A 22,716-nucleotide genomic window follows, 5' to 3' on the forward strand; every position below is an offset into this window, starting at 1 on the left:
CAGTTGATTAGTTTCCAAATATTTTCTCTCGTTTTGAGGGTTGTCTTTTTTTCTTATTTATAGTTTATTTTGCTGTGCAAAAGCTTTTAAGTGTCATTAGTTCCCATTTGTTTATTTTTGTTTTTATTTCCATTGCTGTCTGAGGTGGGTCAAAAAAAGATGTTGCCATGATTTATGTCAAAGAGTGTTCTGCCTAAGTTTTCCTTTAAGAGTTTTGTAGTGTCTGGCCTTATATTCAGGTCTTTAATCCATTTTGAGTTTAGTTTTGTGTATAGTGTTAGGGGGTGTTCTAATTTCATTCTTTTAAATGTAGCTGTCCAGTTTTCCCAGCACCACTCATTGAAGAGACTGTCTTTTCTCCCATTGTATATCCTTGCCTCCTTTGTCATGGATTACTTGACAATAGGTGTGTGGGTTTATCTCTGGGTTTTCTATCCTGTTCCATTGATCTATATTTCTGTTTTTGTACCAGTACCATAGTCTCTTGATTACTGTAGCTCTGTAGTGTAGTCTGAAGTCAGGGAGTCTGATTCCTCCAGCTCTGTTTTTTTTTTTTTTTTTTTTTTTTTGCCCCTCAAGATTTCTTTGGCTATTCGGGGTCTTCTGTGTCTCCATACAAATTTTAGGATTTTTTGTTCTAGTTCTATAAAAAATGCCATTGGTAGTTTGATAGGGATTGCATTGAATCTGTAGATTGCTTGGGATAGTATAGTAATTTTCATAATATTGATTCTTCCAATCCAAGAATATGGTATATCTCTCCATATGTTCCTGTCATCTTTGATTTCTTTCATTAGTGTCTTATAGTTTCCTGAGTACAAGTCTTTTACCTCCTTAGGTAGGTTTATTCCTAGGTATTTTATTCTTTTTGTTGCAATGGTGAATGGGATTGTGTCCTTAACTTCTCTTGCTGATCTTTTGTTGTTAGTATATAGGAATGCAAGAGATTTCTATGTGTTAATTTTGTATTCTGCAACTTTACCAAATTCATTGATTAGCTCTAGTAGTTTTCTGGTGGCACCTTTAGGATTTTCTATGTATAGTATCATGTCATCTGCAAACAGTGACAGTTTTACTTCTTCTTTTCCAATTTGGATTCCTTTTATTTCTTTTTCTTCCCTGATTGCTGTGGCAAGGACTTCCAAAAGTATGTTGAATAGTAGTGGTGAAAGTGGACATCCTTGTCTTGTTCCTGATATTAGAGGGAATGCTTCCAGTTTTTCACCATTGAGAATGATGTTTGCTGTGGGTTTGTTGTATATGGCCTTTATTATGTTGAGGTAGTTTCCTTCTATGCCCACTTTCTGGAGACTTTTTATCATAAAAAAGGGTATACATTTTTGTTGTACAATATAACTTTGTATAGATCTGTATTCATACTTGTATTATCATATCTTATGATGTGATAACTGCATATATTCATGACTTTCTCCTGATTAAAAAATTGAGATCATGTCTTAATTAGTTTTGGTCTTTGTAACATAGTATGATTTAAAAACAAAAGCTTAAAACATGTATGGTATTCAAAGTTCTGAATAGTATATCATTCTATAACATGTAGAAAAATAGTGGTAAATATTCACAGAAGACACAGTTTTTAATTCTGGAATATTATATAAACATATTGGTCAATATAAAATAAATGCATTTAATTGATATATATCTACATTAAATTAAATAGTGTAAGATACCAGAAATCTCTGTTCCTGTTAAAGCTTTGAACTTACTTATTGTGTAATAATCATTTAAACTCTCTGATCCTTAATTTATCCATAACCTGAGAATGATGTCTACCTTATTTCATTTATTTATATTACATTTGCTCATCAATAATAGAGCAGAAAGTATGCTTGGTTATTTAATACTGACAAGATAATTGAGCAATACATTATCACTACACTCAAGAGCAAAAAATGTGAAAATCAAATGACATAAGGCATGTGAAACTAAATAGTAAACTTTGACTAATATGTAAATGCAAGGCATTATTACTACATGAATACATTTTCAAAATAAGTTACACTATAAAGACAAACTAAGTTATACCCTGCAAAGGTTGTCTGATAAAATCAGTCAATAGAGCATAATACCAATAGATACCATTAGTATATATTAGTTTATTTTTAGTTTTTAGATATAAAAATAAATTTTAATGAAGTCAGTATCTTCTCAGCAGAAAAGCACCAAGGTGCTATAAATTATATACAATTTGACTTATAGCATTTAGATATAAATGGAACATTTAAGGGAAGAAATGGCTCCTTAGGAATATGCATTGTCAAAATAAGCCCTATGAGTGAAATCTGTCCTGCAGCCTGTTTTTGTAGGGCCTGAGAGCTAACAAAGGTTTTTACAATTTTAATGTTTGAAAAACATTTAATAAAAAAAGAATAATCTTTCAGGACACTTAAAAATTATATGAAATTCAAGTTTCCATGTTGTTATGAGCTGAATTTTATCCCCCTAAATTCGTACATCAAAGCTTTAACCCTCAGTACCTCAGAATATGATTGTATTTGGATATAGGACCTTTAAAGAAGTAATTAGGTTAAAATGAGGCCCTTAGGGTGGTCCCTAATTGAATCTGGCTGGTGTCCTTAAAAGAACAGAAAATTTGGACACACACGTGAGTGCACAGGGATAAGGTCCCTGTCTGCAAGCCAAGGAGAGAGACCTCAGGGGAAACCAAACTGCTAACACATTGAATTTAGACTTCTAGCCTTCAGGACTGTGAGAAAATAAATTTTTGGTGTGTAAGCCACCCAGTATGTGGCATTTCACTATGGCAGCTCTAGCAAACTAATAGAAGTGTCCAGAAATAAAACAAAATAAATGGCGATGCTCATTTGTTTATGTTTCTTCTCTGTGGCAACTTTCACACTTCAAAGGCAGAGTCGTTGTGACAGAAATGGTATGGAATGGTACGGCCTGCAAGTCTAAAATATTTACTATCTGGCCTTTTGCAGAAAATGTTTGTCAATTCCTGGTGTAAGGATTGGGGAATATGTACTTCAGCAGAGAAATTTATATAATGCTGTAGTTTTGAAAAGACTTTCAACAATGTTTTAAATATTAACTAGGGAAATGTTACATAATAGCAACTTTTCTCTTTCCCTGCTGCTGTAGCATGATAGGTAGAAAACAAGAGAATCTATTGATAAGTTAGAGTTGCCATATGTTCGCAGCCCATATGTAAAATAATTTCTTCATCAAAAGTACCATTACTGATAGTTGTGAGAAACTGATTATTACTTTCATGGCAAAATTGTAAGACTTTGAAAGGCTGAGTAAAGATACAGGAGATAATTTTTATGCTGACATGTCCAGAATCATTAAACCATATCATGCTGAGAATTTTTGTCAAAGAAAGACTCCAGTGAATCCAAAAGAAATATTTTAATAGGAAGAATAAGAATAAGATGACAAGTTAGATAAGTTAGATTAAGTTTTTTAATTATAGTAAAGAGTTAATAACAGAAGCAGCAGTAGCACTGGTGTTGCTATCAAGTGGTTCTTATTTTCTTAAGAGTTGGAAAAAGTGTGAAAAAATAATGTGAGAAAGTATCAATCCAACTTTTCTGTTGAAATTTGGGAAAATAATACATCTCAAGGGACATAGTAGGTGTAAAGAGTTGCAAATGCCTAAGTCTTCCAAGGAGAGAAGACTCTCCAAGTCCCAAGGGAAAGAGATGCATCATGAAAGAGAGCTTCCTTGCCAAAAAACTGTTGGATTGGGTTTCTGCAGCTTTATTCAGTACAAAAACAAATTGTAGGCAGTAACCTAGGTCTCCCAGCAACACAGACACACAAGAGAATGCAAGGTTCTATTCCATGAACTCACATAATTAAGTGCTCTAAACAGTTGTGTTCTTATTCAGTATGGAAGGTACAAAGGAAAACAAATGAACAGGTATAGCACCACTGTATTCTTGTATGCTATAAATGAACGACCCTACTATGTGCCAGATGCTCTCACTGGATCTGAGATAGAGAGATGTATAAAGCAGGCTCCTTGTACTCCTATATGTAATAGACTTATGGAAGCAATAAAATTGTCTTTCACCAATAAACTTGCTAATGTAATCATTTCTGTAAAATAAAAATCATAAAATTTTAGCTTGATAAAAGTACTACATATAAGCTAAACTTTAATATTTTTTCAAGAATTATAGGAAAGCAAACAAATATGTCTAACCTATAAAAACCCTTACTGGACACTCTTCTTTAGAAGAGTCCTACTAGCTACTTGGTAACTACCAAGAACGTAGCTGTTAAAGAACAGCCTAGTGGTAGATGAAAGTTAAAATAAAACTACCAAACATTGATTAAACCTATTTCAGATGCTCCAGATTTTCAACAGATAGACATTCAGCATGTATGTGGGTGGAGATGAGTGCTATATGCATCATATTTAGATTTTTTTTCCACTTGGAAGAATTATAATTTGATAGGCACACTGGAATTTTATTTTTCATGATTGTGCTCCTTATAGATCTATCAGCTAGCAGCTAGAATGTGTGAGACATATACATTACAGAAAATGGAAAGTGGGGACTTGAATAATGCTGATTTTTAAAATGTGGAAATGGTGGCCAAAATTAGCTTCTCACTTTCAATACCATGAATTCAGGGAATTTAACACCTCTATTCAAAATAAATTATGTTTTAAGACTGAAGTAATTTCCTTTGGATTTCATCCTTTAGAATTAAACAATTTAATATATTTATATAAAACTTTCTTAAGAATTTATGGCTCAGGTGCTGTAGTAGATGCAGAAATTCTGTACCTTTGCATTCCTGGCTGGTTTAAAGTTGACAGTCATTAAAAGTCACTGTGCTCTAACATCATGCTCCTGTTTTAATTATGATAAATTTGTGTTTGGTATTTTTTTTTCCAACTCATAACATTTTCCACTACTTCTGACTCAGGATATTTGTTGGTTGTTTTCATAGTAATATTAAGTGTCAAATTTACCTAAAACAGAACCTATCTTCATATCCTTAAGGTAATTCCTTCAAATAAGGTTTATATTCAGATGAAAGTGCTCTGTCCCATCTTCACTACTCTTGTATTCCCTAAGGTAACAGAATTTACCAGCTCATCATCTTTTTAGGCTTTAACACCCATAGCAATTAGTAAAAAAACAGGAGCTATTTAATTTACCTGCTCTTTATTTCAAACTGTTTATCAGTTAATTACATTTATCTATTCAATTATCTGCCATCATTTAGGCATTTCTAATTTTTTGCCTATTTTTACATTGTTAATATAGATGATAATGGCAAAACTTTTAATAATAAGACTTCCAGCTGGAAAATCTGAAATCTCATGCAGTATGTATTGCATGTAATTGAAGGAAGATAAAATAAGGAAGGCAGGAAAGAAGGCAGGTAAAAAGAAGGACTAAAGAAGTAAAATGGAAAGAAATTAAGAAGGAAGAAAAGGCAAGAAAGAAAAGGAAAAAATAAAAGAATAAGAAATAATTTAATACTCGAAAAAATCTAGCAACTCTCACAGAATTCAGGTTCATTTTCACTAGGATTCAAGAATAATAAACAATGTTAAATGGGTAGATATAAGTTGGACTGATGCATATTAAGCTATAAAAATATTCAGTGGAACAAATTTATGTTTACTTACAAAACATGCAGAAATATATATTTGTTTCAGACGAATATTCTATCATTTTAAATATGTGTGCCTTTTGGGAGGTTTAAAACACTGTTTATCCATTATAACACTCATACACACAAATATTTTCTAATTTGTTATCGATATACAATAATATATCTTATATTGCGAAGTCAGTCTTTTTCTCCTTCCCTTCTTCCCTCCTTTCTTTCATTCTTTTTTTCTTTCTTTCTCACTATCTCTCTCTTTTGTTTCTTTTTTTTTTTTAAATCCATTTCTTTTTTATTCTTCCCTACATAAGATGATAGGATTCACAGTGACAAGAACAAGGACGCAGATACAGAGAATGGACTGGAGAACTCGAGGTTTGGGAGGGGGCAGGGGGTGAAGGGGAAGCTGAGATGAAGCGAGAGAGTAGCACAGACATATATATATACTACCAACTGTAAAACAGATAGTCAGTGGGAAGTTGTTTTATAACAAAGGGAGTCCAACTCAAGGATGGAAGATGCCTTAGAGGACTGGGGCGGGGAGGGTGGGGGGAACTCGAGGTGGGGGAGTCAAGGAAGGGAGGGAATATGGGGATATGTGTATAAAAACAGATGATTGAACTTGGTGTACCCCCCAAAAAATAATAAATAAATAAATAATAAAAAATAGATAGTCAGTGGGAAGTTGTTGTATAACAAAGGGAGTCCAACTCGAGGATGGAAGATGCCTTAGAGGACTGGGGCGGGGAGGGTGGGGGGGACTCGAGGGGGGGCAGTCAAGGAAGGGAGGGAATACAGGGATATGTGTATAAAAACAGATGATTGAACTTGGTGTACCCCCCAAAAAATTTAAAAAAAAATCCATTTCTCTTTTATTCTTCCCTACATAAGATGATAGGATTCACAGTGGGACCTGCAGAAATTGCTTAGAGAACTATTATCAATAAGGAAGAATATATTTACTGATACACTTCTTTAAAATCTTCCTTATAATTCTGAGTTCAAATCAAATTGTCTATATTATAGATGCAATGAGACTATTACAAAATTCCCAAACATTAAACATAAATATGGGTAGATATTTCCCTGTGTATTAAAAGTGTAATATAAACAGAGTTCTAGATGTTGCTCTTGATACAGAGAATTCTGAATCTTTCCCTGGGAATAGATAGAAGATGTTTTTCTCATATTCCTTTATCATCCAGGTTTATATCTAAGGGAAATTGATACATTATTAGTCACTGCCATACTCCATACACCAAACTGTGTGGTAGAAGAAAGAGTCAAATTTTGCCTAGGACATTTTGTAGTCTACTGGCCTTTGCTTTGCTCTAGGTGTACACAGTGGAATAGACATTTTTTCTTCCTTTTCCTCAGGCACTATACTTCATGAAAAATTCATTTTTTCCTTCTCCCACTGCTAAGTAACACTTTATAAGAAGCATAGAAAAAAGGAAGTGACCTTGAGTCCACTTGAATGACTAGTCCTGAACTTTCTATGTTCTGCTGTTTTCTGCTTTCACTGTGAGTGTCACACTTCTTATACTGCCTCTTGCATACAGATTAAGCTGCTATCTTCTACTGTGCTTTGCTCATACCAATTAGGTCCTCCAGACAGACCCAGCCAGTCAGCTGGCTATTACTGAAGTAGGTTGGGTTCAAAGTTCCTCAGAAGACTAGAGTACAAAAGTCTCAGTTTTTCATACTTGTTAAATAGAAGCACTAGAATGAGCAAAGATTGTTGTTCTTAAAAATGAAAGGAAATGCAATAAGCCAGGAAATTTTAAGTTAGGAAGATAACATGAGGCATTACTCTGGGTTTAACAGTGATTACGTTTATGAGTTCAGGAATGGTTAACTCTGCAGTGACTCAATATCAGGACAAAACTTCCCCCAAACCAAAAAACAAACAAACAAAACTGTATTATAATATTTCTGAGTAAAATAAAATAAATATGAAATAATATTAAAATAATACTAATGTAAAGTCCTAATATTTTATATACCCTCCTTAGCATTCCTGAGTCCTTGCTAAAAAATACAGGTGCATATAATTATGCCAATTCTTTTCAAAGAATAAACCTGCATCTCAAAAAATGCATAAAGTCTATTAGTCAAAAATTAACATGGAATATCAGAGACAGAAATATTTAAGGAACCCCCATCAAAACTTTATAAAGTTGTAGTTAGGCATCTGGGGAAACAGTTGGAAACAGAGATAAATAATAGTTCTTAAAATCCCAAGGTAAAGTGAAAGCCTTTTCATTCTGTATTTTACAGCTCTCCCATAATGGAATTTGAGACTAGTTGATAATTCTTAGCCTAAAATAACCACTCTAAATATCTTTCTTTTCTTCTTAATATTTGATGTCTCAGTATTATAAAGCAGGAAGCAGAAGGTGTTTCACCTTGTTTCAGAATTATTTTTTAATATTATGATGTAGAGCTAGCATAACCATTATTCACTGGGTTTTTTTGTTTTGTTTTGTTTTGTTTTTCTGTTTGAAGAGTTACACATGTGGGCTTCTTGGTATGATTATCAGATCTTGATGTCTCATTTGACACATATAAATCATAGATTTTCAAGAAATTCATTTTGTGCATATGATCTTCCATGACCTTCATGTAAGTAAAAATAGGGGAATTTCACTGTCATCCCTTTGCTTAAGGATAAGCCTGAGTTCCTCAACCTGGTTCATAAGGTCCATTATGACCTATGAACATTTACACTTGGAGAAAAATGTGTAAATGTGTTGTTTGCAGTGTTCTATAAATATTAATTAGGACAAAATTTTCTAGACTTTTGTATCCTTACTGGTTTTCTGCCTTAGTTTTCAATTAAATGTTATTGTGAGAAAACCTCTGAGTTTTCCATCTTCTCACTGATGCCTTAAAACTGCCTTCAGGCAGTAAGTAAGGTGTTACACTGACAAGACTTTTTTTTTTTTTTTTTTTTTGCCCCATTTATCTGGGACTCACAGTTTTGTGCTGCTTATTGTCTAATACCTGAAAACAATTTTTCAGATGTCATCTAGATTTTTATTCGTTTAAGTCAGAATGGTAAATCTGGTTCCTGTTACTCCATCTTGTCCAGAAAATTACGAATATTTCCTTCTCCTGTTAAAAATTTCTCTATCTTCTTTGTGTTTCTCTAGCATGATACACACAGACACACACACATATGTATACAACTGTTAACACTGATTTTCACAGGAGGAAAAGAATATGCAAGAAATCTTCACTTTTCTTCTTTTCTCATAGGCTATAGCATGTTTTCTGACAATATTAAGATAAATACAATCTATTTTACATGCAATAGGTCATTTCATATTTTTATCAATAAATTCAGATTTAAGAATAAACAAAATTGATATCCACTGTCCTATTTTGCAGAAGAACCTGAACCTGAAAGTTTACTTAAATTGTTTAAAGCCATCATTTTTATTTATAGTCATAAGATTAAACTCCACTTCTACTGTATTCTTAATACTGTTATCTCCAAGAGTGCACATGTCATTACTTTGCATTATTTATTTTCATCATAAACTTATTCAACTGTTGCATTTTCATTCTCAAAAATCTGGTTCACTCTCAAAGGAAAAGTTACTGATATAGTCAGACCTTTAAACCAATTAAAAAATAAAATCCATACACTGAAATATAGTGTCTGTAACTGACAAGGATATCAGTGGATTTAAACCTTTCCAGGGTGATTACTTTGCAGACTATGGTTCTTTCCTGTGTATTTGTTTAAAAATAAATAACATTTATTATTTTATCATTCATATTCAATGACATTAAAATAATATTTAAATCACAAATATAACTTACAAATATAACCATCATTTTAATGCATAAAAGAGTCTGAAATCATAATGCATGCTTATATTTCTCTCTGTCCTCTAGTGGAGTTAACAGAAAAATTTTCCAGAGGTAGAGAGTGTAATTAGCAAATCAATGGGTTAATTTAAAGATATGCAATTTTCAATAATAATGAGAGTTAATATTTCTTATGGGAACTGGCTTAAACTGGGTTATGAGGAGGTATGAACAGTTGAAATAGATTAATTATCTTTTGAATTTAGGATATTAAGATTGAATAAAATGCTTTTAAAAACTCTATTAAAATGATATCTTTGTGTGAGCAATTCAGGTCATGGATATAATTTTTTTCCCTTTCTTTTTCCCCTTAAATTCATATTTTAAACCTTTTAACTGTAAACCATTGAATGGTAATGATAGTTTGTGGGATTCTTGCCAATGACACTGAAAATATACTAATGGTTTTATATACCTTGGTACAGATTGATTGAGAATTCTTGAACAAGCAAAGATTCTTCAAAAGCAGTCCCATTTATTGAATAGATGTATTTTTCATTGCCAGTTATTTTTAAATCCGAATTTTAAACGTATATGTCTGCACTAGGATAAAACTTAATTTATTTTATTAATACACAAGATAATTTGCTCAAATAAGCCTTAAAATTAGGCTCCCAATTTAAAAATTTTATCGACCCTTAATTCTTTACATACTAACTTTAGAAACTATAACTCATTTTTATTTTTCATGGTTTCTACTTTTCTGTACCTACCTACTGCTATAACATCTGTAGCTGTGCAATTTGTACTTGGAAAGCTGGCAAATGGCGGACTTCCAAAACTTCTTGACAATATAAATTAATATGTATCATCAGAGGTACCCCCAAGTGGTATAAGAAAGCAGTCTCTTGGGTTGTTTTTATGGAAGATGCTTGAAGCAAAGCTGAATAGCTCTGGCTCCCATACAGCAGACATGAAAACACTTGTGCCTTTAGTGTTGTCCCTGATGGTATGTACTAATTCACTCTAAATTATTCTAGCTTCTATTTTAAAAAGAATGAGAATGAGAAAAAAGGCATTCAATATATGCGTACATTTATGTGTGCTTTTGCCCATAAATGTATACATAATATTTCTATCTACTTATCTCCACATAAAGAGCTTTGATGATATATTTAAACTCTTCTATGAAGACCACTTTTATAAACCAGTTCTTTATGGAAAAAAATTAATATAAAATTCTGATTAATGTATATGAAAATAAAATTTTAAAATTATAAATGTTTTACTTTAAATAGCAAATTTTCTTCTTACATGACAAATTATTATATTTGTCAAATTAATATATTTATATTATTATATTTCTCATAGGTCATAGAACCTTGTGTTTTAGGAAGACAAATATTTATCCTAAAGTTTTTTCTTGGTAAAAAATAGATATGGTAAGGTATATTTTAAGGTCACAAGTGAATTTTTTATTTTAAAATTATTCTCAGAATATTTTTACCAAATGAAAAAACAGTCCCTTTTCGCAGAAACTCCCATAGCATGCAGAGACTCAGAGGGCACTCACATACATACAACTTTGTAAAAAATTTTTTTCAAAAAATTATTTCTTAAAAAGAAAGGTTTTTTGGGAGCCATGCATGGACATTTCAAAAAAAAAACTTTTTTTTTTTTTTTTTTTTTTTTTAAAGAAAAGTCTTTGAGAACCTCCTGGAAAGTGGCTACATTGTCAAAATATAATTTTGATTGTTTTCATACACTATTTTTAGTTAAATAGCACATTCCCAGTAATACAGTTTATATATTACTAGAAGTAGAGGGAAATATTATAGGCTTTCTCCTTACAACTTAAATTCTTTTCTAAGTTCCACAAAATTCTGATAAGCTAACACAATATCAACTCCCCTGATTTATGTTTAAAGATTCTTAAATGTTTTGATGCATAGAATAGAAGACAATGTTATTATTGGTTAATTTAGCTATATATAAGGATATTTGCCAAAGTCATTTAAAGGTATTTCATTTTTTTAGAGTCTATCACCTTAGCATAGGCGTCTTATCCTCTTTATTGTATTATATACTTTCCAAAGATGCATGTGCCTACTCAGTAAGGTTTATTCATATTATTTTCTCAAAAGACTCTTCTACTGATACCTTATCTTCAGGATTCTAAAAGCTTCTTGGCTGACAATTCTCTCTTCTCTGTACTCTTCCTCTTCATATCTATACTTTGCCAAGTCATGTCTCAAGGCCATTACTAGTGTTAAGACCGAACTGGCATATCAGTGAGGACTGCAAATGAAGGGTTACATATACATAATGTGAGCCACATGGCATTGATGAGATTGAATTTATTTTTGTGTAGCTATATAAGAGAAATAAATAGCTGATTTGTTTCACAAAATTAGCTTACTTTGTATATAAAAATCTATATGCTCTATATTTTAAAAAGAATATATTTGCCTAAATTCAATATGTTTTTCTTCTAAATGATGAATTGAAGAAACTGTTGCTTGGAAAGTGAAAAGATATAAATAAATTTTAAGTTAATTGTAAAGTGTTCTTATCTCCCTATCCATTCCATGTTATTGATGATACTATTCCCTAACATCATAAAGGATACATTGAAACGTAATTGTGAAACTCATGACTTGTCTTTTCTAGTGATTAAAATAAGACTAATTAAAAGCACAAAATGTAGAGGTCAGTTTATTGTGTTCAGTTTTATTCATTAGTTTAATCATACTTATTAATTCTTAATTAGTTACATTAGATAAATCAAATATTTATTGTGTGCCTACTCTGATGTAGACATCTTCCAAGAGCTGATGATAATGAGTCTCAGTTCTTATGAATCTTTTATTACAGTGAGAGATGCAGACACAAAATAACAAAGAGATATGTGATTGTCAGGTGATGAAAATGGCAGTGAAAACAAACAAACAAACAAACAAAAAACCTCTGAGACTTGAATGTACTTAAGCAGTAAAACATGTAGCAAATACATAATAAATTTGTTCTCGGAAAAGGGAAGAGCTAGTGAAAAGGATCTGTATAGTTTCTTGAGGCTGGATGACTTAAAGCTACAGGAATTTGTTATCTCATAGTTTTAAAGGCCAGAAGTCAGAGATCAAGTTGTCAGCAGGGCCATACTGTTTCCTGAGGCACTCGTGGAGAATGCTTTGCCCCTTCCAGTTAATGGTGGCACCAGGCATTCCTTGGCTTATGACTGCATAACTCCAATCTCTTCTCTCTGTCCTCACATTGCTGTTTCTGTCTGTTTCCTCCTCTGTGTCTCTAATAAGGACATTTGTTGGCATTAGGGCCCACTCATATAATCGAGGATTATCTCACCTTGAGACCCTTAATTTCATTACATCTGCAAAGATCCCCTTTTCAAATAAGGCTACAGTCACAAATTCCAAGAATTAGAGGATAGTCATTATCTTTTGGGGGGCTGCCATTCAATTCTCTACAGGCTCTAAGGCAAAGACACACATAGGATACTCAACAAAGAATGCAATCATGTTGTTTTAGTGTGAAGCTCAGGTTAAAACATTACCAGGGACAGTGTTATGTATTGAGTTGTCACCCCCAAGGGCTATGTTGAAGCCCTCACACCCAGAATCTGTGAAGTGAACCGATTTGGAAAGAGGTTCTTAGCAGTTGATCAAGTCAAGATGAGGTCAACAGGGTGAGTCCTAACACAGTATGATTGGTGTCCTTATAAAAAGGGAAAATTTGGACATAATCACAGACATTCACAGAGGGAAAATGATATGACGATGGTTACATGATGATGGAAACAGAGATTGGACTGATGTAGCCGCAAGCCAAGGAATGTTAAAGTTTGCCAGGTACCACCAGAAGCTGGTAAGTGGAAAGGAAGCATTTTATCCAGAGTCTCAGAGGAATCATGACTCTGTGGAATCTTGAGTTTAGCCTTCTAGGCTCTAGAACTGTGAGGCATTAAAGTTTCTGTTGTTTTAAGCCACCCAGTACTTGGCACATTATTACTGTAGCCCTAGCAAACTAATATAGGCAGGTATTATCCAGGGCATTAGGAGAAGATAAACATAGGGCTTCAAAGAATATGTGAATCCATGAGGGACTGAGTTCAGCCACATATAATAGAAAATTCAAATGGCAATGTAATTCATTTTTAAATATATATTTTTGAAAAATTTATTACGTAACAAGAGGTCCAGGGCTGTTATGATGGATCCAGTTTTTCATCATATATTCAGAGGCATTCTAGCTATATTCTACATCATCTATAGAAAATGATCTCTATTCTTGTAAGATAGCTGCCAAGTTTAAATGACACACTCACATTCCAAAACACTGAAATGAGGAAAGACAAAAGACAAAATAGGAGTGCCCACTGAATCCACTATCATTGTAGGAATATTCTTGAAACTCACATAAAATTTCTGCTTACATATTTTAGGCCTAGATATTACCTCTCTCTGTAAGGCATGTTAGGAAATGAAGTTATGAAGATAATCACAGATCACTTCAAGTAAACTTAGAATTCTATTAGTGAAGAAAGAGTAGAATGGGCAAACATGGATATCAGGTAGTCTCTGCAGTATATGATGATAAGGATTTGGAATTTTATGCTGATAAATTTTATAATCCATTTTGGATGATTTCGAACACAGGATGCCAAACTGACCTATATTTCAAAAGGTTATCTCTGCCTGCATTGTTGGCAACGGATCATGAAAGAACAAGGGTAGGAACATGGAAACCATTTAGAACATTTACACAAGAGGTAATGGTGGCATAGACTAAGACTCCAGCAGTATAGGTGGGAAAAAATAGTGATTTTGGACATATTTCAAAATTAAGGTTGATAAAATTTTGTCAAGATTTAAATTGGGATGTTTGCTAAAAAGAGGAGTCAATGATGACTGCGAGATATTTGTCCAGAGAGACTAGAAGATTGAAATTCCTGGGATGGGGATATTGTGGGAGAAACAAGTTTGATGGTAGAGGTCGAGTTTTGCTTTGTAATGTTAAGTTTGAAATGCCCATTACACTTATCAACATAAATATTCATATAAATAAGAGTTTATGGGACCTCCTGGTGGCACAGTGGTTAAGAATCCACCTGCCATGGTAGCGGTCATGGGTTCTATCCCTGGTCTGGGAAGATCCCACATGCCATGGAGCAACTAAGCCTGTGTGCCACAACTACTGAGTCTGCACTCTAGAGCTCGTGAGCCACAACTATTGAGCCTGCATGATGCAACTACTGAAGCCCACATGCCTAGAGCCTGTGCTCTGCAACAAGAGAAGTAACTGCACTGAGAAGCCTGCGCACTGCATTGAAGAGTAGATCCTGCTCACCACAACTAGAGAAAGCCCATGTGCAGCCAATAAATAAGTAAGTAAATAAATAAATAATTAAATTTATTTAAAAAAAGAGTTTATGAGTCTGAAGTTCAGAAATATACCAGAGTTGGAGATCTATATTTAGGACTCATTATATAATAGAGTTTTTCTTATTTGTTTTGCAGAAACATTAATAAAACAAACATCAATTTGCAAAAATACAAATATAAAAGTTTCATTACTGTCATTAGTATTTAAGTGATAATTACCTAGACATTCTCTATGCATTCATTTATACACGTAAGATAGATTATTGTGTGGTATACACATAGAATTTTTTAAAAACTCTGTACTGTTGTCATAAAACAATTCTTAAAGCATATATTGTATAGTAGAAAGTGCTAAACTTGCTTTGAAAGCCAGATCAGAAAAAATATGAAAACTTTTTTTTATTAGAATGTGCTTAAATCTGATATTGTAAAAGCCAGATCATATTGAAGATATTTATTTAATTTGAAAATAAGATTATTGTTCTTCCCTTGCATTTGCATGAGTACTACTCTTTATTACTTTCCATTTTGAATGGTGTTTGGGAGTTGATTTTCTTTAATTGCCTGTATTTCTCTTTCTGACATTTTCATATGTTGTCCTGTAAAGGGTGAATTTTCAAACATTTAAGGCCTTCACAAGTTACCTTAGAAACTACAAAAATCTATTCTGCCATTTTGGATTTTCTTCTTAGCAAGAGGATTGAAGGTTGTGATTTCCTTGCAGCTCAAGGCAGTTGATCCTCAGTAGGAGCAAATGCTGACAGCAACCATAAAACTTGAAAAGATTATTGTCTGTACTCAGATATGCCTTTTCATATGAAAACAAAGATTCTGAATGCTACAGATAGCTGCAGGGATTTAAGGGTTTTTTTTTTGTTTGTTTGTTTTTTGAAGTAAACCTAATACAGTAGCCACAAGCTATGAAACTATATAGGGAGTATCATTAAGGAGAGTCTTTCATGAACATTTCATTTTTAATTCATTTCATATGAAATAAAGGCCTATAAAAGCAATCAGTCAAAAAGTAAATACACATCAATGTTGTTTTATATACTGCATCATTGTAAAAACATCAATTCTTTTGCCCCTTGAATAATTTTGGGTCATTCTATTTAAACAAAATTTTGAAAATGGATGTTATTTTTACCAAGTTTAATATAAAATTTGGCTGAACCTCAGAAATTATAAGTGAGCTTTGACTTTAAATAAATATGGGTGCTCATTTTGTACACACAGAATACATTCATATCATTGAATAATGCCAGCATAATTTCAAAATAATAATTTGAAGATATGTGTCTTAGGATAGTTATTTAATAGGTTGTTTGATGTTATACAATAAAAATTTAAGAGAAGTGAAGTGACCTATGAATTAGTCTGTTCTCCTACTATGTGCATATGAATAAGTCATTTCACCCTCTTTGTTTCCCATTTTATACAATAAGTTATTCATGATAATTACAGATCTTCAGAGGAAACTCTAAAGGAGTCCTCAAAATGCTGTTAGGTGTGTCACAAGGGGTGTTTAGCAGAGATGGGAATAATTCTGCATGTGGACTCTAATTTTATTTTTGAATGATTATCATCAAGACTTTCAAATGTGTCATTTGAAAATATTCTGGAAAACTTTTATGTTTAAAACACAATAGTTACTGTAAAAATTAGCTAATTATTATTATTATTATTACTAAATATCTATGTTGTCTGTGTGGAAAGAACTCTTTATGAGAGTAAAGCACAACAAAGTCAGCAAAGTTAATCTGAGAAGATACTGATAGGGTTGTCAGAACTAGAACATAAACACAGTAATTATTTTAGGTGTTTTAAAGCATGCAGTCTCTGTTGTGAGCCCAGCTCTGCTCAATTCAGTTGTTGTCGTGTAAAATCAGGTATAGATAATACATAAAGAAATGACTGTGGCTGTAATTCAGTAAACTTCATGTATAAAAATTAGAATTGGGCCATATTTGGTCCATATGCTGATTCCTGTTCGGTAAGATTTACATATCACCATCCACAACCTCAGATCTAAACAAACAAATATATATATATAAATGTAAATTAAATATACATATTTCCCTTCAGTAGAGATATACATATGTTCCTACTAAAGGGAAACAAAGCCCAAGATCTATGTCTCACTGACAACATAAATATGCATAATAGAAAACTGTACAAAGATATATGATTAAGCAAGTTGTAAAACAGTACACTCAAAATATCAATAAATGTAAGTACACACAAGTGCTACCTAGACACAACTAGTGGTGTTACTGTAAATCAAAATAACAATGAGATAATGCTTTACAACATCAGTAAATTTTAAATATTTGTGATTACTAATACATCTTTAGCATTGTAGAGGAAACAAAATTCTCATATACTGCTTCTGAAAGAGTGAATTATAATAGCCTTTTTGAAAAGCACTGTTGTACTTACTTATTAAACTTTAAAATACATGTTAAAATTGTGCCAATCACTCAAGAAGAAACTGATAATCAATTGTCTTGTAACTATCAAATAAACTGAATTAACAGTTAAAAACCTTCCATTAAAGAAAACATCATAGAGAGATATTGCATGCTTATGAGAGTTTTTCATTTGTAATTTCATTTCTGGTAATCTCTCTGATTTTGGTATTAGAATAATGCTGTCTCAAATTCAGCTGGGAAGTATTTCTTTCTCTTCCATTTTTTGGAAAAAAGATTGTATAGCATAGGTATTAAATTTTGATTACTTACATAAATAAAGGATGAAGACTTGCATTAAAATATTCATTTATAATTTTGTTCATTGCTGTGTTCATACTATTCAGGTTTTGTGTGTTGTTCATTGTTCAACAATGGTCAAATTTCTGGGCAAGCTTTACAAACCATGGAAGAGTCAGAAGCATCACAACTTAAATGGGCCTTACACCTCAAATAAGAGAGAATAAATAAAATAAAATCAACTCTCTTGGAATAGCCATGGGCAATGAAACGAAACGTAAGAATGCCAAACATATTTAAACTACTCTTAAAGAAAAAAAAAATTTTGGCTTAAAGTATTTCACTCTAATTTGTCAGCTGTCAATGAACGAATGTCACTTATATACTATGGACACTTTTCATAATGTAAATCCATGTGTACAAGCCACATAAAATTTACATCACACCAAACATTTCCATCTTTGGAAAGTCTGTCAGCCTTCACGCTGATCTCTGTGCCTTTTCTCACAGGTGCCTTTTATGTCATCAAGGTTATCCTCAGCGTCACCTTCAAGTCCCTCCTTTGGCTCTGGTTCTGGCTTAGTCCTTCCAGTGCTGACGCTGTTTGGGAAGCAGCAATGGTTGCAAAGTCTACTGTACCTGCAGCAGAAGCAGTCAATCTTTTTCTTTTTGTGTTTTCTTGTACTACCGGGTGACATACTGGACAGGAACGGAGATTGCCACAGATCAGGAGATCTTAAGGATGAGACCCTCATAACAGACTGAGGGCTTGTTGAGGCTGCCTTTATTTTTTGTTATGGTTGTTTTGAATGCGAGAGTCCTGGCCCTACGACATGGGGATGTGGACAGCCTTCTTCCTGGTATGCTGCTGCTGCTGCTGCTAGTTCTCTTAGGAAGGGAGCGGCGGGAGGGGTGGGTGCGGAAGAAAGGATGAGAGGGGTTTAAGGTGGTCTGAGGAGCTCCAGGAGTTAGTGAAGGCAAATGCTGTTTGGTTGTGGTAATGATGCCTTTAGGGTAAACTGGATCAGGGAAGGCCCTTCTGATTTGATCATAAATGAAGGCAAACGTCTCTTGGTGACTTGGAAGCTTCTTTTAGAGGTGGAGAACCGGAATCCCCGAGTTTCTGCGGTCAGATGGTGATGCCTTCTTTTGGGAGCCAGGTGGGGGCTGTTCTCTTTGGTGGTGAAGGAGAGAATCTCTGTATTCTAGAAGAGTATCTTCTTGGGAAAGGTGAGCACAGATGTGGGACAGGAGAAGCAAGAGGACTGAAAAGAGGGGAGGAAAAGAGGTCGCTTTCTGATTGGCAGTGAGGGCAAATTCTCCGTTTACAGGGAGGGAAGTGTCTTTCTGGCACTTTCGTGGAGAAGCACTCCAGGAATGGGAATGTGTCCGCAGCCTGCCTTCCTCCTTGTATTTCTCATGAGACCCCTTGAGTAGCAAATTGTTGAGGAGACGAGCCAGAGTCATATAAAGACTGCTGATTTTGTTGGCCATATTGACATCCCTGTTGTACCGAATCTGCTGCTTGCATTTTGCCACTTTCTCTTTTGCTGGTTTAGAAGATTCTAGTTTTGTAGGTTCGGGTGCTGGTGAGGGCTCACTCTCATTTCTCTTTGCTTGTAATTTTGGTCATTTTACCTGAACGTCTCTCTGGAGAGACAGAAGTACCTCTTTTTCTCCTATTCTTGCACTGTACGGGGTTGAAAATGACAAGTTTTTGGCAGGAGAGGTGATGGAGGCGATAGCCAGTTCCTTCGCCTTGGACTTGATCAAGGAGATAACCTGCTAGTTTTTTCGTTGACCTTCAGGAAGTTTCTTCTGTGGTGACCTAGAAGGGGGTAAGATGATGGACTACTTCCAGATAAGGTTCTGGATAAACATTGTTTTTATTTATTTATTTATTTATTTATTTATTTATTTATTTATTTGCTGCTTTGGGTCTTCGTTAGAATGCACAGGCTTTCTTTAACTGGAGAGCAGGGGTTGCTCTTCACTGCATTGCCGGGCTTCTCATTTTGATGGCTTCTCTTCTTTCTGAGCACAGGCTCTAGTGGCACGGGCTTCAGTAGTTGTGGCTTGAGGGTTCAATAGTTGTGGCTCATAGGCTCTAGAGCACAGGCTCAGTAGTTGTGGCACATGAGCTTAGTTGTTCTGTGGCATGTGGGATCTTCCTGAACCAGGGATTGAACCCATGTCCCCTGCATTGGCAGGCAGATTCTTAACCACTGGGCCACCAGGGAAGTCCTGGATGAGGAGCTTTTTGATTCACTGGAAATCTACCCTTTTTATGCCTTGGTGGAGGAGACATCTGTCTTTGGTAGAGTTCTGCTTTGAGGAATGGCCACCTTCATTGGGCGAGGCAGCCTACTCCATGGCTGTGGTCTTCAGTAGTATCCATGGCACTGGAATACATTTGGTACCTCAATTTGGAACATGACGAGTGAGTTTTCTCCTTTTCTTTTTTGAACTTGTTTATTTGCATGTTTGTTTTTCCCAGAGGAGATTCTCTAGACTTTGATACAGGTTCAGATTTGAGAAATTTTAGGCTGTCACTAGGTAGAGGTGGCCTCTTATACTGAAAGTTCTTTTATTTTCTCTTCAGATTTTGGGAGGCCTGGAGCCTTTTCATTTTTGGAATGAGAGATGGACTTTCCAGTCCTTGATTCTGTGAAGATAAAACGGACAGTGACTTCCCTGTCTCTCTCTCCTGACAAGGGGAGGTTGGTCTTTTAAGGAAAGACGATCTGAATAAGCATCTTCTTGGGCTTCTGGACCGTTCTGTTTTTCTGTTCTGCTTTCTTTTTTCCAGTACCCCTCTTATTTTGTCTTCGTCTTGCATTCTTATAGATGGCAAATTTCTTGTGCAATCTGTCTCTGTTATATTTGTTCTCCTTTGAGTTTTAGGAAAGCAGAGTGGAATGCAGCCACATGTTCTTGTGCCTGTAGCAGCAGAGGCCGTAGTTCATACATTTTCTAGCTTTTCTTTCTTTTTTTTCATTCAAAAAACCAATCAGGTTGATAATGATATTTTGGAGTCCTGGAATCTTCATTTCCAGCTAGTTAAACATAAACTCAATCATAATATCACTTTAAAACCCAGGGATTTCTGTTACTTGCTTTGCTATCCAAGGCTTTATAACCTCCAAATTTACTTTGCTCATGGTTTCTTCTGAGGCTTCTCTCCTTCACTTGCAGATAGCCACCTTCTTGCTGTATGCCACATGGCATTTTTATCCGTGCAAACACACTTTGGTAATCTCTTCTTCTTGTAAACACACTACTCCTGTTGGATTAGGGCCCCACCCTTATAATTTCATTTAACCTTAATTACCTCCATAAAGTCCCTATTCCAAATACAGTCATATTAGGGATTAGGCTTCAACCTAAGAATTTGAGGGTATACAATTCAGTTCATACAGAAGGGAACTAACTGAAAGTAGAATACAAACAGTTATAAACTTTATATTTCAAATTAATAATTTTCCAGTGAAGAAGGTGGGGATGAAAAGAATTAACTTACGTAACTTTGGAAAATAGTTTTTGGGTAAGTAATATAAGACTAAAGCAAAAGGAACTGTACACAAATACTGTACAGTTTTAGTAATATGTAATAATTTTTGTCAGTAATATTTAGTAATTTTTTTCGCATAGGTGTATGGGTTACAGTTCTAAAACTCTTTCATTTGTATATTAGTTTTAACAAATAAGTAAATGGAGTTTTGCATCCTAGATTGGATTCTGGAGCAGGAAAAATTATTAGTTGAAAACCTCGTGAAATCAAAATAAAATTATTTTAGTGAGCATGGTGCTAATATTAATTTTTGTTTTAATAATCATATTATGAATATTTAAGATGTTAATATTATGGGGAAATGGGTGAAGAGTACAAAGGAAACGTCTACTATTTTTGTTGCTTTTCTGTACACATAAATTATTTTAAAAGAAAAAAGAAAGGATGTGAATCATAAATTTGTCTAATTTTCAGCTCTGAAATTTGCTTACAACTATAATATGTTTTCTTGCTTAGTGTCACCATAGTTTATATTTAGATATACAAAAACTAAATTGTTCATGTTTAATTTTTCAGTTGCAATTATTACATTTTAGATATATATTTTGATTTCCTTCTAAAGTTCTCAAAGTTCTAAGATAAATTTTATTTAAAACTTAAATATACTGTGAAAGTATTTTCAGAAAAAAATTTTTAAGATGTCAGAAGATGCAACAATATTGAATGTGGTAAATTGGAAAATTGTGTTAGATGACTTTTTCTACTTCTTTTCAAATAAGATAAAGAAAAGGAAGTTTAAGCTTGATGACTTGGTGAAATGACTTGAGATCTTGTTAGCAATGCATTCTGCAGAAGAGGTAATAGGAGTAACTGCCTAATTGGCATTGTTTCTCAAGAAGTCATTATGTACCCAGCGTAGTGTGTGTCATTTCAGTATGACAATAATTAAATCACCTCAACCAGTGCATGGAAGTGTGAGTTAAACACTTGATGAATATCTAAGTTTTACAATTCTAGGGAATGTTACTTGAGGCTTTGAATAGGTGATTTTAATACACATTAATTTGAATTTGATATATTTTCCACTTTCTATGGCTCATAAATTTTTAAAAAGACTCTATTTTTTAAATTAAAATTTAAAATATTTAATTAAAAATTCAGCATAACATTTTCTTCCTCAAACATTCTATTCCTTATCAAACAAAGGATGACAGCCTTTTTGTTGTGATGGTAATCGTGGCAGTACTTTTGAAGAAGCAAAAAATACAGAGTACTCAACTAGATATAACACATTCTAGTCAACTTCTTAAAGTGGCATGATTAGGAAACACTTTTAGGAATTATAATGGAGTCCTTTTCTAACCCAGGATGTCAGTATTCAAAATAAAAATAGGTTCAATTATCATTTCACCTAATGTTTAATACACTTACAGGATCATTTTATAAAGCCACTTGTGTTAATCAGATATGAAGATAACTGGGAAAGAAATGGCTGCATAGATGTATTGCTTTGATTAATAAAGTGTAATTAAGTGAAGGTAAATGAGATTTTTCTACTGAATATTAGTAACAAGAGGAAAGTAAATTTAAAGAAGCAAATTAACGCTGTTAGTATCTTCTCAGCATACATTTAACACAATTTGAAGAAATACAGCCACAG

At 33.6% G+C, this 22,716-nt stretch overlaps 1 pseudogene; it reads right to left on the reverse strand.

The window, feature by feature from the left end:
* Positions 1 to 19,330: 19,330 nt before the first annotated feature.
* LOC130829862 (serine/arginine repetitive matrix protein 1-like) lies at positions 19,331 to 20,706 on the reverse strand (annotated as a pseudogene).
* Positions 20,707 to 22,716: the final 2,010 nt, after the last annotated feature.

Source organism: Hippopotamus amphibius, chromosome 10, assembly GCF_030028045.1.
Source record: "Hippopotamus amphibius kiboko isolate mHipAmp2 chromosome 10, mHipAmp2.hap2, whole genome shotgun sequence".
NCBI lineage: Eukaryota > Metazoa > Chordata > Mammalia > Artiodactyla > Hippopotamidae > Hippopotamus > Hippopotamus amphibius.